Source organism: Mercenaria mercenaria, chromosome 6 (genome assembly GCF_021730395.1).
Source record: "Mercenaria mercenaria strain notata chromosome 6, MADL_Memer_1, whole genome shotgun sequence".
In the NCBI taxonomy this organism is placed as follows: domain Eukaryota; kingdom Metazoa; phylum Mollusca; class Bivalvia; order Venerida; family Veneridae; genus Mercenaria; species Mercenaria mercenaria.
Genome location: NC_069366.1, coordinates 59320912 through 59335626, shown reverse-complemented (window position 1 = coordinate 59335626; position 14715 = coordinate 59320912). Strand labels below are relative to the sequence as shown.

Here is a 14715-nt window from a genome sequence, read left to right as displayed (position 1 = left end):
ATATTGGACTATCGATCGGGGAGGTTTTGCACTGACCCTCGTATAAGACGCAGTCATATTTTTATACAAACTACATCAGAAATTTGTAGAGATGCATTATTTTCCCCAACATTCTATGATTTGCAATAGAAAATAGCAGAAAATGGACAATTTTATTGTAAAAATGCAGAATTTAAATGAATTAGTAACAGCGGAAAAAGGTTAAAGAAAGGCCGAAATTTTGACAATATTCGCCGATTTTATTTTTAAAAGAACTTGCAGACTTGTTTTATATTATGTTAAATAAAATAAATTATTTTAAAATCAATTTCGTGTGTAAAAATGCAATGTAGTAACTTCAAAACGGCGGAAAATTGACGATTTTCGCCGATTTTATTTTTGAAGAAACTTGAAAATCTGTTTCATAATATGTAGAATAAAATAAAGTATTCTAAAATCCACTTTCATTGGTAATAATATGCACAAAATATCTCCGAAACGGGAGAAATTACGTCTAGAAATGTGACGATATTCGCCCATTTTACTCATAATGCTTAGAAACGCTGAATGTTTGGCCATGTTTCCATAACAGTAACACAGAATGTTTAGGAAAATAATGTATTTCTTGCAATTATTCAAGGATACGCAATTTTTAAATTGCTTTCAAAGGATCTCCAATACATGTTTAGGATTTTTCATTCAAGCATGCGCTGCATACAATGAGAAAATTAATGAGGATAAAATATCCTCACCAATTTTCCCAAAGTAATTAACGCAAGTTCAAAAAGCAAACAAACAAACAAAGCATATTACATATTTTAATTTTATGTGACATACAGTAACTAATAATGCATTAATTTATCACATATTTCAAACACAAAAAAAAACTGACAATAACGTATCGATTGATTACTGATAAGATAGCAAAAAAGGTGGCGAGATTAGGATACATGTACTTTTATGGCAGTAAATCTGACACATTTGTCAATCAAATATGGATATGCCCACTTTGAAATGTTATCCAATCATATTCCAGTTCCGAGTAGCTAGACATCCCTACTGTACCTTCATTTGACTAGAGGGCAGAATTAAAATAATTGCAGCCGACTATTCTATGAAGCCGCCAATTAACATCAATCAGTGTTTATGATACATCTATTTCTATACATGTGTTTATTTAACAGTTTGCACCTTCAGATGATTTATAATGGGTGCGTTTTAACAGTTTACACTTGCAACAATTATAGGTACCGTATCATATGCAATTGGGGATAATTAATTTTTAATAACTCTCCGTTTGCGGGCGGGAAAAAGTATTTTCTTTGCTCAATTATATCAGTCATTTCCAATTTAAGTAAAGCTAATTCGTCAGATTTACTGAAAGAATTTTTGATTTTAAAAGAAAAAAATACATTTGTAAATAAAAAATACTTCAGATATTAAACTACCAAATCGTAAAGTAAGTAAATAATAGATCGTTATTGAGGACCGAAACACGGCGCTTGTCCGTTTAGATTTTAATAGCGATATGCAATGGCTGACGAAAAACGTAAGTAGCGGGTTGCAGACTCGGAAAAAAATACATTTATAAATAAAATATACTTTTGATATTAATCTATCAAATCGTAAAATAGGTAAATAATAAATCTTTATAGCGGACCGAAATACGGTACGTGTCCGTAAAGTTTTTAGCACTGCTATGCGCAATGGCTGCCGAAAAACGAAAGTACATGTCTGCAGACGCGGAAATGAGATGTCCTGAGCTGTAAACTCGGGACTTTTTTTAAATTTTCACTTAATTTTCTTGTAGTATGCGCTTATAAGACGCATACCCTTCTAGGAAACGAAGATATGATCCCCAAAACTGCGTCTTATACGCGAATATAGACGGTAGTTTTTGACCCGAGATAACCCATTTTCGAACTCGGCCTAGATTTCATCAAAGTTATCGTTCTGACCAACATTCATGAAGATTAAATGAAAAATACAGCCTCTATCGCATACACAATGTTTTTCTTTGATTTGACCTAGTGACCTAGTTTTTGACCCGAGATGACCCATTTTGAACTCGGCCTAGATTTCATCAAGGTTATCATTCTGACCAATATTCATGAAGATTAATTGAAAAATACAGCCTCTATCGCATACACAAGCTAAATGTTGACAGACGACGGACGACAGACGACGGACGACGGACATCGAGCGATCAGAAAAACTCACCTGAGCATAGGTGAGCTAAAAAAAAAATTGATGTTGTCAATGTTTTTTAATCCAGTTTTGAAATCTGCTCACTGCAGTAGGCTACTGTATTGTTATTATTAGAAATAAATTTATGAAGTGATACCATTTAGTTATTTGAATTTGTAATGATAGTAAATCATTTTATTTATTTAATTAGTTTATACAGACTGAGCAGACTTATCTGCAGTGACCAGTCGTTCAGTTCCTGTTGACAGTGTTGTCACAAGATTAAGTGCTTGTTTAAATCAGCTGGTGAATATTGCCATTACTGGCAAGAAAAATATGACTCGTACTGCTTTGTCTCCTATGAATAACAACAAAATGACGAGCTTTCCAGAAAATAAACTTTATTAAATGTAAAGAAAAACTCCATGACTGATATGAAACCATCTCAAAGAAGGGTAATCATTGAATTAATTTTCGAATCGAGAGACGTCCGCCATTTTGTTTCTAATGTAAACTGAAAAATGGCCTTACGCAACGGCCAATCAAAATTGATATTCACTTTCCATATACCGTCAGTGTAAAGGGGCCCTCTGAAGTGGAAATTCGCTCACGGGGTATACGGTTTTATATAACGTGCATGTTAACCAATGAAAATCTGAGAATTCATTTGCAGTATTATAAACAACTATATACTGTTGAACATAACAGATATATTAAAATGTACAATCACGAAACTCATAAAATGATGTTCATGAAAGTCAAAATTTACCTTTTTCTAAAGAAATGAAGCAGTAAGATTGCAAGTTTTTTGATGCTGCGGGTATTTCTCCTTAAATATCTGTTTCTCTTGAGCTGTCCATACACTGATATATTTTCTCTCTTTGTATTTCTCCATACAGCTGGTGACGGGTCTGTTCTTGCTGACAATCTTGAGACCATGCTGCTGCACATCAAACATCATCAGAGGAATTACAGCTATGTTCTCATTTACCTGTCTTCCTCCTGTCAAAACAGATTACGCCAAAAATCCTTTTAAGCTATATATATAATATGTTGATGCATAGGTCAAGCAGGCTAAGACGCTTTCCTACAGAGGTGATGGCCCCAGGTTAAAAGCCTAAGTTAAAAAAGATATGATTTTGACAAAATATAAGCTAGAGTTATGAAACTTTGCCTATGACCAGGGCCCAGTTGTTCAAAACTTTAACCGGCTGTTAAAAAAAACCGCTGGTTAAACTTTGATTCAAAGCACTAGTCTTGATGGGAGAAACAAGTATGATGTTTTGATTTTATTGTAAAGATTTTTCAAAGTTCATAATTCTTAACTCATACAACTGTTTTTCTAAGTCTTCTAAAATGTTGAAAAATAACCCTAAAAGTTAATCAACTGTTAGCTTAATCGCCTGTTAAAGTTTCGAACAACTGGGCCCTGGTCTTCTCATGATGCAAAAGATGTGTGTTTTGAACACATTTCATCTGGTTGTTTTTGAAAAACTTTTTTGCATGCAAAACATTACCAGAAATTCTTTAGTAAAAAGGTGCAGGATTTTGACAAAGTAGAAGCTTGAGTGAGTTTACTTGTCCTGTGAAGTCATCTCATGATGCAAAATACATAATGTGAAGTTTGAATACATTATGCCTTATAGTTTTAGAGATACCTGCTCACATGCAAAACTGATGTGACTAAGATGCTTACAGCTATGAAATGGTCAAGTCAAGTATTATCTATTTAAATAGTCAGAGAATAATAACAAGAAATATAAGCTTTAGTGAGCTTTTTGCACTGATTTAGCCATCAAAAACATGCGCACTGAGCATCATTTCGATGTGGTGAACATTTGTGTCAAGTTTGTTCGACACGATACAAAGCCATATGACCTTTGACCCCTAAGTGTGACCTTGACCTTGAAGCAAGCCTTGGAAACATGCACTCTGCATGTTGTGTCTATGAGATGAACATTCTTGTCAAGTTTGGTTGATAACCTTCAAGGGGTTCAAGAGTTACAAAGTGGACACAAAATTACTAACAAACATATGGAAAGACAGATGGAAACCGGGGGCATAACATAATACGTCCCTTCGGTAGTGATGGGCCGATAATCGGGGACAATCTGATAATCATCGGCCTTGCATTCATGCTCACGATCGCTGACTTTACTTTTCCCTGACCGATTAATACTTGGCATCCTAAACAAATAACTTAGTTATTTCTGATCTTTTTCTTTCTGGTATTTACGGTTCTTTGGGGGTCAATTACACCAAGGGAAACTACTCTTCTGCAAAAAATGGCTTCCTCCAATGTCTCGGAAGAACTGGAGGTTATCTATGATCACCCAGATTTTGGAAAATTAAGCCGAGAAAACCATCATCCCAAACTCTGGACATTAGTATGGCAGTATGCATATCATGCCATAAGACTTACGCAAGCAAAAGTATTTTTAATTTTTAATTTTGTTGGATTAAAAACAGTCGTTAACTAAGAATAAATCATTATTACTTTTTTTGCTGAACTACAAGTAATTTATAATCCAACAACACAATATCACTGGATTAATACTGTCTGTCTGCACTTTGGTGAAATTAAGATGAGTACCTGATTTGAAGTTTACTATCTCCACAAATACCTTACTTTTATGCTGTTAACTCGTGTTTATGAAGGGATACAATAGAAATAGGATATTGAATCTCTATATGGTTCATTTCATAAGTAATGATATAAAACATACACTGTCAAATAAACTAACAAGAGGACCATGATGGTCCTGAATCGCTCACCTCTTCCCACATGACCCGTCGTTTTTTCTATACTTTGACCTAGTGACCTAGTTTTTGAGCTCATGTGACCCAGTTTTGAACTTGACCTAGATATTATCAAGATAAAAATTCTGACCAATTTTCATTAAATTCCATTGAAAAATATGGTCTCTAGAGAGGTCACAAGGTTTTTCTATTATTTGACCTATTGACCTAGTTTTCGAAGGTACATGCCCATGTTTTAAACTTTATCTAGATATCATCAAGGTGAACATTCTCACTAATTTTCATGAAGATCTCATGAAAAATATGGCCTCTAGAGAGGTCACAAGGTTTTTCTATTTTTATACCTACTGGCCTAGTTTTTGACCGAACATGACCCAGTTTCAAACTGTCCTAGATATCATCAAGGTGAACATTCAGATCAATTTTCATGAAGATCCATTGAAAAATATGGCCTCTAGAGAGGTCAAAAGATTTTAATAATTTTAGACCTACTGACCTAGTTTTTGACCGCAGTTGACCCAGTTTCAAACTTGACTTAGATATCATCAAGATGAACATTCAGACCAACTTTCATACAGATCCCATGAAAAGTATGGTCTCTAGAGAGGTCACAAGGTTTTTCTATTTTTAGACCTACTGACCTAGTTTTTAAAGGCACGTGACCCTGTTTCAAACTTGACCTAGATATCATCAAGGTGAACATTCTGACCAATTTTCATGAAGATCCATTCAAGGGTATGGCCTCTAGAGAGGTCACAAGGTTTTTCTATTTCAAGACCTACTGACCTAGTTTTTGATCGCAGTTGACCCAGTTTCAAACTTGACCTATATATCATCAAGATAAACATTCAGACCAATTTTCATACAGATCCCATGAAAAATATGGCCTCTAGAGAGGTCACAACGTTTTTTCATTATTTGACCTACTGACCTACTTTTTAATGGCACGTGACCCACTTTCGAATTTGACCTAGATATCATCAAGATGAAGATACTAATTTTTATGGAGATCCATTCACATGTATGGCCTCTAGAGAGGTCACAAGGTTTTTCTATTTTTAGACCTACTGACCTAGTTTTTGACCACACATAACCCAGTTTCGAACTTGACCTAGATATCATCAAGATGAACATTCAGACCAACTTTCATACAGATCCCATGAAAAATATGGCCTTTAGAGAGGTCATAAGGTTTTTCTATTATTTGACCTACTGACCTAGTTTTTAAGGGCACTTGACCCACTTTCAAACTTGACCTAGATATTATCAAGATGAACATTCAGACCAATTTTCATACAGATCCCATGAAAAATATGGCCTCTAGAGAGGTCACAAGGTTTTTCTATTATTTGACCTACTGACCTAGTTTTTGAAGGCACGTGACCCACTTTCGAACTTGACCTAGATATCATCAAGATGAACATTCTGACCAATTTTCATGAAGATCTCCTGAAGTATATGGCCTCTAGAGAGGTCACAAGGTTTTTCTATTTTTAGACCTACTGACCTAGTTTTTGATCGCACATGACCCAGTTTCAAACCTGACCTAGATATCATCAAGATGAACAATCAGACCAACTTTTATATAGATCCCATGAAAAATATGGCCTTTAGAGAGGTCACAAGGTTTTTCAGTTATTTGACCTACTGACCTAGTTTTTGATTGCACGTGACCCAGTTTTGAACTTGACCTAGATATCATCAAGGTGAACATTCTGACCAATTTTCATGAAGATGTTTTGTAATATATGGCCTCTAGAAAGGTCACAAGGTTTTTCTATTTTTAGACCTACTGACCTAGTTTTTGAAGGCTCATGACCCAGTTGCAAACTTGACCTAGAAATCATCAAGGTGAACATTCTGACCAATTTTCATGAAGATCTTGTGAAATATATGGCCTCTACAGAGGTCACAAGGTTTTTCTATTTTTAGACCTACTGACCTAGTTTTTGATGGCACATTACCCAGTTTCGAACTTGACCTAGATATCATCAAGATGAACATTCTGACCGACTTTCATAAAGATCCCACAAAAAATGTGACCTCTAGAGTGGTCACAAGCAAAAGTTTACAGACGCACGGACGGACGACGGACGCCACGCGATCACAAAAGCTCACCTTGTCACTTTGCGACAGGTGAGCTAAAAATAAACGATTATCCGATTATGTCCGATTAATTGAAGCGGTTGGCTTGTCCATTTATGCCAATTAATCGGTTGACAAATTTAACTGATTCGCCCATCACTACCCTTCGGGTGTATAAAAAGGGTGATAAAAGAGAAGCAGGAAATTATCGTCAGCAGTCTGAATTTTAAGGGTCGTGTCAAAGGTTCTTGCAAGAATAATATATGATCATGCTGCAAGCTATTTAACTGAAAATAAGTTACTCTATACTCATCAGTCTGATTTTAGACAGAAATTTTCCATTGATACATGTCTTTTACATCTTGCTGCAGTGTTTTTTTCACCAAGAGGGAAAGGTACCCAGGCCTGTGGTTTGGGAAAACTAGAACTGTCATAGGAGTGATAAATACCCCCTCAATACGGTCTTGTCACAGAAGAATGGCAACCATAAGAAAGACATGGCCACAAGAAGGTGCAATTTAAATCAAACTTGACCTGTATTTTATGATGTTACACCTGTGTACAAAAATTTATCTAAATCTGTCATGCCTTTCTTGAGTTATTGTCCAGCAAACATGAGTTTGACAAATTTCAAGTTGGAAAGGGGCCATAACTACATATAAAATTGGTGGTTTGTAGACAAAGTCGAACTTCACTCGTATTTCATGATGTCAAACCTGTGTACCAAAAACATTTAAATCTGTCAAGAACTGTCAATGGAGTGTTTAATGACTCCGTTTAATGACTCCAATGGTGGATGAATATTCAAAATAGCTTGAGTATGTGTTAAAAAATATCATACAATAAAAGAGGTACAGATAAAGTATATCAAAACACTATACAAGTATAATTCTAAGCAAAAAGTGGGCATAATTCAGGAAATATTGGTGCAAGAGTTATGCACCTTGTGTCATATGATGTGGGTGATGATGTGGAACAACTACTTCAAGTTTGAAACAAATGCATTTCGTAATAACTGAGATATAGTGAAAATGCTTCAAAATTAACCTTAAAGTCTAAGTAAAAGGGGGCATAATTCATGAAAATTTGGTGTCAAGAGTTGTGCACCTTGTGTAACATGATGCGGGTGATACGGTGAAACATCTATTTTAAGTTTGAATCAAATCCGTTTCGTAATAACTAAGATATAGTGAAAATGCATCAAAATTAATCTTAAATTCTAAGTAAAAGGGGGCATAACTCATAAAAAATTGGTGTCAGAGTTATGAACCTTGTGTCACATGATGTGGGTAATACGGTGGAACATCTACTTTAAGTTTTTATCAAATCCATATAGTAATAACTGAGAAACAGATTTCGGGATGGGACTGGACGGGCCGGGCCAGGCCGGGACATGACGCGACAAAACTGACTCCTATAAAGCACTCAGCCAACATGTATGGTGGGGGTATAAAAAAAAGCTCGGTATTTGGCTAAAGGGGAATAAAACAAGGAGCTGCTTTCAATAAACGCTTGATGCCCCCGGTGGCATCCTTGTCAATACAAAGCAACCTAAGTCCAAAACGAGGTCAAGTTCAAGGTCAAACTGAGGTCAGGTGATGTCTGAAGATGAGGAATGGTAACAGGTTACATCTGCATTATAATCAAGTCATTCTAGTAAGGGGTATTGATGCTAGATGAAACGGTCCCATTTGGTTAACCTCGTACAGACGGGTGAACGAACGAACGGACAGGACAATCACTCAGGGCCCTCTCTACATTTTGGGGGATTGGGGCCGGGGCCCTTGGAGGGGGGAATTTCGCGTCGTTTTCAAGGGAGGGGGGAATTCATTCTGGAGATATGAAATTAAGGTCAATTGAGTATTACAGATATCAAACTAATGTGAATATATCTGAAGTATTGTACAGAACATAATCTATTAAAAACAGGCAACTTTTATTCTCTTTTATTAAATCAGTTATGTGATATCCAAGCGAGGTTCACATGTCGTCATTATCGGTAGCACTAGCAGTATCCACGGACATTGTCTCAGCAGCAGCCGGAGCAGGGCTTCCCTTCATCGTATCTACCTGATTGTGCATGTCTGGTCCTGATGAAACAGTGGTGTCTGTGACAGTAGTTTGTTTTTTTGAGAGCATGCTGCTTAAAAAGCAAATCTTTTTTGCGCATTTCGCCCCTGTTGCATCCGTGATCTTTTTACGGTATGATGTGCATTATGCGACATTTTTTTTTCAAAGTTAAGTAACTTTGCATAAACGCATCCCGGGAACTGAAAAACGCGTGTATTATACGGATCAGTAAAACCAGGGGTTCCACTAGACCTGGAAACCCAAGAGTCCCAGGACCCTGGGTCAAAATTCTGAAGGGTCCTTTTTCAAAATACAAGAGTCCTGCCCCAACACATCGATACAATTGACTATATTTTCTTATAAAGTAATACTAAGTAATTAATAGCTACTAAAACCAAGAACATGTTACATCATAATAACATAATAATAATTTCTGTTTCAGGTCATATAATCTGATATTGTAAATAAATTTTTATCAAAATTCATTTTGATTTGATGAGGTTTTTCTTCAATATTTTTGTTTGTTAGCAGAAAAGTGCTAAAACACTGTAAAAATGTATCCAAAAACGTACTATCCGGATACTGGTACACTTTTGGAATGTCCTCTGAAATGTTGTTTTTGCCAGTAAACTTGGTCCACTAAGGTAAACCAGAGATAGTTCCTCAAATAATGATGCTACTTTTCATTAAAAATTGCATTGAAAGTCAAGTTTTTTTAGTGAATTTTGGAAAAATTGCATATGTCATCGGGTGTAATTAGAATCGTAAACGGACATTCTAAACTTATTTTTACTTTCCAAATCCATTTAAATTTGTGGATTTTCTGGTTGATATTAAGGTACAATCATTAAACAATGAGCTTATTTAAAGTTTGCATGAAGAAATCTCGGTAATCAGCTGGTCGCTTAATTACGATAATTTAATAATTGGCGCCTTTTTGACAGTATGCAGGCTCAATACGGGTACCGCTTTATCAATTAATGTTAACACTTCATTGATTCTCATTACCTATGTTCACTCGCCGTGACGTAACTTGCTGATAAAGAAAATCAGCGTGGCATGTCCACATGATAAAGAGCGGGAATTTAGCAGAAGATCAAAGGCAGGAGGGCATGACCGCGTGTGTTTATTTTGAATACACGTGTTTATCGTGGATATAGTTTTACTGTAGAAAATGACTGATAAGAGGAAGGAGTAAAACTTTATCAGGCTCATTAAGTTACGAGACGCTCCTAAGACTATCGGGTATCGATTTTTTGCTTGATTTTTTTTTTCTTTCGAGGGGAAATTTTTCTATACTTCGGGGGAAAAAAGCATACTATTTCGAGGGGGGAACGGGGCCGAATTTCGGCCCCAAAAATCGGCAAACGAGGGCCCTGTCACTATATGCCTCCTGCATCAGTAGAAGCATAAAAACTGGATAAAGTCAATTCTTTGGGAAAACTGTATGATTAAAAGGAGATTTTCTGAGAGGAAGGGGCCTGTTAATGGCTCCTAATATAAAAGGAAATAAGACTGTACTGAATTTATTAAATTTGAAATGGATAAAGGCAATTATGTAGGTATGGTAATTTTAGTTTATACTTATTTATTTTAGCTCAATTGTGATGAAAGCTTAAAGCTTACTTGAACCACTCTCGAGTCCTCTTCCTGAAAAAACCAGTACTGGTGTCATGTGAGGTCATGGTCGTGACCCCAGCTCGAACCACGACCCCAGGGCTGAGCAGCCGACACCTTAACCACTAGACTACTGCTCCTCTCCACCTGATCAGGTTATTATGGTCCTTTTAGACTTACAAAAGGTGTTTGACACTGTTGACCATGATATTTTGCTAATGAAACTTGGTGAAACTGGGTTTTCAAATGATGTTATTCACTAGATTAGGTCTTACTTATCTAGCCCCACAAAAATTATCAATGTTTTCTAGTGTACTTTCATCTAGTGCCAAGGTCACATGTGGGGCCCCCCAGGGTTCAATCCTTGTCCCCTCCTATTTTTGATTTATGTAAATGATACGAAGACCATGGTTTCTAATAAATTACTCCTGTATGCTGATGACTAGGGTATCCTATTAGCTAAAGACATTGAGTACATTACCTCTTAGCTTACTGATGTTCTTACCAGTGTAAGTAACTGGCTTACTAGTTATAAGCTTTCATTGCATCAAGATTTTTCTACTTCTAGCTCTTGAGGCCATTTTGTGCAGCGAAGCGGAACGTGCTAGCCATATTCACAACTAGGCTTGGAACTGAAACTGAAATCCGGCCAGCACTTTGACCTCAATGCGGACAGACAGAGAGATGGCAAAGGCAAAAACAAGGAGCTGCGTTCAATAAACGCTTGATGCCCCCAGTGGCATCCTTGTCAATACAAAGCAACCAAAGTCCAAAACGAGGTCAAGGTCAAACTGAGGTCAGGTGATGTTTGAAGATGAGGAATGGTCACAGTTTACATCTGTATTAGTATCAATTCATTCTTGTAAGGGTATTGATGCTAGACGATACGGTCCCATTTGGTTAACCAAGAGATGGCCCATATAAAGCAACCTAAGTCCAATATGAGGTCAATGTCAAGGTCAGACTGAGCTCAGGTGATATCTGAAGATGAGGAATGGTCACAGGTTACATCTGCATTAGTATCAAGTCATTCTAGTAAGGGGTATTGATGCTAGACGAAACGGTCCCATTTGGTTAACCAAGAGATGGCCAATATAAAGCAACCTAAGTCCAAAATGAGGTCAAGGTCAAGGTCAAACTGAGGTCAGGTGATGTCTGAAGATGAGGAATGGTCACAGGTTACATCTGCATTAGTATCAAGTCATTCTAGTAAGGGGTATTGATGCTAGATGAAACAGTTCCATTTTATTAACCTCAACACGGACGGACGGACGGACGAACGAACAAATGGACGGACGGACAGGACAATCACTTTATGCCTTCCGCATCAGTAGATGCTAGGGGCATAACAATATGTCTCCCCCCACCTATGGTGGAGACATATCTATAATAAGAAGTTGTAACTTACTCTGCATCCAGCATATATTATCTGAACAATACTCTGATGTTTCATGTCAACTGGAATTGATACAGGAACTTCTTCAGATTCTAGAAACTCCTTGTGTTTGCATGTGGCCTCTCCTTGTTGCTATAGAAACAAAACATGAGTATAAGAATATGCTGTATAATCTTTTCCATCAGTTCAACTAAGAAAATTAAGCCAAGGCAGTCTTTTTTTAACATTATATATATATTAACCAACCATTTTATATCAAGGGGCACAATCATTTGAATGTCACTGAATAAATTTTACAAAAAGGCCCTGAAGGCCCTGAATCGCTTACATGATAATTTTTAACCCTGGAATCATAGTATCTAATTTAGTTTAAGATTTCATAGAGACAAACGTTCTGTCCATGTTTTATGTAAATCAGATAGATCATTAACCAAGTTTTTCAAAGACTGGCCTACTGACATAGTTTTTTGTTTAAGTAACCCAGTTACAAAATTCTCCTAGATTTCAAATTGGTTATATTCGGACAAAGTCTCATGAAGATCAGGTAGAAGAAGTGGCCTGCACAGTTATAACAAGGTCATTCTATGATTTCATATAGTGGCCGAGTTTTTTAAAATAGATAATCCAGTTTCAAAACTCACCTAGATTTCATAGTGACAAACATTCTGACAAAGTTAATAAAAGTCAAGAAGAAAAGGTGCCATATAGTAGCTTATCATAGCTGTTTTTTGTGATTTTGAATAGTAAATAAAACGTTTTTGACCTCGATTTCACAGAGATGAACATTCTGGCAAAGTTAAATGAAAATCAACCTCTAGTGTCAACTAGGAATCTCAATTATTTGACTTAGTGTCCTGGTTTTAGACATTGTAATCCTATATTAAAATTGACCTAGACTATTCTCACAAAGATTTAATATGAAGATCAGGCAGAAAATGTGACCTCGAGAGTGTTAACAATGTGTTCCTAAGATCTGATCTAGTGACTTAGGCTTTTACCTCAGGTAACCCAGTGTTACATTTTACCTAAATTTCATAGCAACATACATTCTGACAGTTTTATGAAAGTTTGGTAGGAAATGTGGGGATGCGGAAGGTTTCCGGGTGAGTAGGGTAGCTCTCTTATATTATACTTTATATCAAGCTAAAAATTGTTGAAAATCAATGCCGCACAAAGCATACCACATAGTAATAAACAGCAGACACAGGATAATCCTTGAGCACTTTGTGCTTAGGTCAGCTAAAAAACTTATGTTGTTCAACTTTTTGCTATTCCAGTAAAAGGGAACTAAACTCTGCACTGAAAAAGGCTTACACTGAAAATGGCTTAAACTAAGACTAACGTATGATATGCTCCAAAACAGATAAAATTGACTTATTTCTTAAATAAAATTTAATTTTATACAAATTCAATATTATTTTGAAGAAATAATATTAAAACCATAATATAAATGATACTAGTTAATGATAATGGACTACTATTTTTAACTGAGATAAATCTGTCAATAACAAAACTGACAAAAGGTGACACAGTAGGTCTGCCAACTAATTGACACTTTGTCTTTAACAGATGAGAACAACAAAATATTGGTAAAACCGATGGACTCTACCCAATGTAAAATTATTGCATACTAAAAGCACAGAAGGGGAATTCATCAACTGAGCATAATGTGGAAATCTGTAACAAGTTTATCTTTTTACTATTGTTTACGAATGTTGAATAATAAAAGGGCAATAATTCATTGAATAATCATTGGACATGAGCGAGTAGTTGTTGAGAAAACCATACACAAGACATGTGCATTTCCTCTTGGATGTGAAGCTTCCTATGAAATTCTATGCTGAGTTCCAGCAGCTTGTTGCTGAAGTATAATCCAAACAAGAAATGGTGCTATAGAATACTAATGCTGAATAATCAAAGGGCAACAGCTCTGTGAAAGATCATCCAGCAATATGCACATTTCCCACTAAATGTCTCCAAAGTCTATGACACCAAAAGCTTAATAATGTTTAATATGACATCATCTAATTTCAAGGCATGAAATTTCATTGTTAACCCTAACAATAACTGCAGGTACAATAACTTGTGTAAAATAAAAGGAAGTTTCATTTGTTCATTCAGACTGAATTTTGCGGATTTGACACAACTACATATAAATCCATGTAAATCAACCCTCCCTTGAATGTCTATGATTTTACAGTCACCTAGATTTGTGTATTTGTAGTCTAAATGTACTGTCTCAAAGTATGGTTCAGCCTTTCTGTTAAAAAACTGATTTTTCACAAAATTACTATAGAAATTATATCTTGTTACCATTTCCCGAGTCTTGTGTGAGGTCAGATTCACTTGAATCATACACTTTGTTCAGGCTCTCTCTCTGAGGAAAAGTCCAGAATATCACTACCCTTTACTTTTACTGAAAAGAAAATTGTGACCATTTACAACCACGTTTAATGATTTAATGTGTCTTAAACAAAAACATACATATACTATTAAAACTTGAAGAGTGATTAATTGGTTGACAGATTCTCAAATTTTCAACACACAGAAAATGTAAAACACAAAAGCTATCAGTGGACAGCACGCTCGACTATTCTCAGTGCTTGACAGTATAATATAAG

The 14715-nt window shown here is 35.9% G+C and overlaps 1 long non-coding RNA gene across 1 annotated transcript; it reads right to left on the bottom strand.

The window, feature by feature from the left end:
- Positions 1-2943: 2943 nt before the first annotated feature.
- Positions 2944-14512, bottom strand: LOC123550096 (uncharacterized). Its single transcript, XR_008371378.1, has 3 exons — positions 14408-14512; positions 12107-12226; positions 2944-3168 (listed from the first exon to the last, which is right to left on the bottom strand). It is a non-coding gene; the product is annotated as an uncharacterized LOC123550096 (long non-coding RNA).
- Between the last annotated feature and the right edge of the window lie 203 nt (positions 14513-14715).